Source organism: Cyprinodon variegatus, unplaced genomic scaffold (assembly GCF_000732505.1).
Source record: "Cyprinodon variegatus isolate N-32 unplaced genomic scaffold, C_variegatus-1.0 Scaffold1014, whole genome shotgun sequence".
Lineage (NCBI taxonomy): Eukaryota > Metazoa > Chordata > Actinopteri > Cyprinodontiformes > Cyprinodontidae > Cyprinodon > Cyprinodon variegatus.
The window spans coordinates 152387-154765 of record NW_015151467.1 but is presented as its reverse complement, the minus strand read 5'-3'; the positions used below and the strand labels follow the sequence as shown (position 1 = coordinate 154765).

At 35.2% G+C, this 2379-nt stretch overlaps 1 protein-coding gene across 1 annotated transcript in view; it reads right to left on the bottom strand.

The window, feature by feature from the left end:
* Positions 1–1010, bottom strand: part of LOC107100812 (uncharacterized protein C1orf106 homolog) — a 36001-nt gene extending 34991 nt beyond the window's left edge. The window contains exon 1 of the mRNA XM_015399457.1: positions 764–1010. The gene's annotated coding sequence lies outside the window, so the exon portion shown is untranslated. The remainder of the gene's footprint in view (positions 1–763) is intronic.
* Between the last annotated feature and the right edge of the window lie 1369 nt (positions 1011–2379).

Sequence of the window (2379 nt, the reverse complement as noted above, 5' to 3'; positions counted from 1 at the left end):
GCCAAGAACGGACTTGACGAGAACGCGAGTACGTGCTCGCGTTCTCGTGAATTGAGAAACGCCCATCGAGTCGATACAATCAACTGGTTTTACTTAGATAGAAACCTTTGAATCAATTTGACTAGATGATCTCGTAAACTTTAAATTGCCTTGAGAAGACGTGTTATGAATTGGTGCCATAAAAATAAACTGAATTAAATTGTCTGTTTTATGTGTTGCCTTCTCAATTCAGAGGGCCCCATGTCTGTCTTTGCCTAGGGCCCCAAATTTCCTAAATCCGCCCCTGAAGGGACAGTCTTCCAAAATTTGAGCGGTACAACTGAAAAGGTCTACTGTTCCAACAATTAAAACATCTATTTACCATCTTGTCATTTTATCAAACTAACTTTTTATTTATATAAAAGGGAGAAATGTCGCAGCACAGTGATATAAACTGATAGGTGTAAAGGGACCAGAGAAATTAACTTTTCTTTATAATTCCAACATGTCAGATGGTGTCAGTGGGTTTTTGTAATGAACCCGCTATAACCCTCAAAGCACAGAGTATGAACATCATCAGATAAATCATAAATGTACATCATGTAATCAATTAGCTGCATACAGCTGTTGCAGTTGGGCCGAAGCAAACTTTACCATCACTTTTTAAGAGGTTTAAGAGGACAACACTCTGCTTCTAGTTACTGCCACCCATGGAAAGCTTTAACTAAGCGTCACACAAGCTTAAAATAATAAAACATAAACAGTGGAAACTTTTTCCTCTTACCTCTATAGCAGTTAGCTTGCTAGCATCGTGCCTTAGCTTCATCCATACAGCCAGAGCTGGCTGCTGCTCGCATCCTCCTCTCTGATTTTTTTTTTTCTCCTGGAAGTTTCTACTCTAAACTTGTAACAAAAGGAATTAAAAAAACACTTTAAAGTTTATATTTCATCTCAAACTTTACATAATTACAAAGTCCTGCGAAGAGTTAAGCTAATTTCAATCCTCCAACCGTGCCGTTATTGACTATGATCCTCCACGAGCTCAGAAAAGTAAAGCAATGTATGATGCATTCACGTACAGTCGAAAACGAGAGAGAATCAACAAAAATCCCCATAGTTACCACCTAATTGTTAATGGCAGGTATATTCATTAATTAAACAAATGCTGGGCAATAAGAGAAAAAGAAATGCATACAGCAAATCAACGCACGTTTATAAAATATCTTACTTTGTAAAAGTTTAGTATTCCCCTTCCTTCGCTTCGAGGTACTTTGTTTCCAAGCCGCATGCAAAACATCTATATAGAAAACTGAACAAAAAAGCAAACATGAACATACTTATTCTGTACCTATTTAACTGACGGCTCGAAAGAGCTTTTCTATGCCTTTCATCTTCTTTTTAACTGGCGGGAAAGGAAACTCTGGTTTACCGTGTGTTCGTAAACGCACCATAGGCTCCCCGGTGGTGTGGGTAGTTACTTCCAATTTGCAAAAAAAGTGCCTCTATAGAGGCTAACACACAATCAGATATATCTAGATTATTAACTTCAATACTATTATTTTTATGTTTTGAAATTTGAAGTCGTACTTATTAGTTCCAAAGGCAGCTGTCATTTAAAATGTCAAAATTAGGCGTTTATAGCACAAGCGATAATACATTAAAAGATTAAAAGTGATATTTTAGACTTTCAGTCATAGTTATACACCCAAATACTTCTAAAAACTTTAAAACAATCCAACATATTTAGAATATATTATTTACAAAGAACTGAGACTTCTTTGGAAATTTGAAATGTATGATTATGACCACATGTGGGAAGAAATATTAAGCTGATCATTACTGAACCTCCTTGTGAATTATGATTCCTTAGAAAATGGTATATCTGTTTATAGTTTGCATTATATAAACTCATATATGAAGGACCAGCTCTACCATATTTAAATATAAATACAGAAATAAATATATGCTGAAAAAAAAAATTAGCATACAATTAGTTGCCCCCCAAAATACAATAAACAAATAAATGTAGGTAGAAATTAAATTATATAGTGGGACATAAATGTATATATCTCTTTTAATTGGCTTCTTTATTTATTTGCCTTTGTAATAATTACCTTTTTTTTATTAATCTAGCATGAAGCAGAATGATTAATCTATTAATCATTCTGCTTCATTCTATCTTCATTCTATTCTCCCACTCTGCAGAATCTGTTAGTTCAGTCTCTAATGTTCTGCTCTCTCTGCTTTTTCTCATAGTAGCTTTGCCTCTTCTGTTCTTGTTTCACCGTGACACCATCCTGGAGAGAAATATCAGCTGTGCTGCTTCCATCAACATCTTTGTTTATAGATGCTGGAGATCGGCCTGTTTTCCAGTGTAGTCCTGTTTCTCTGACTGTGACT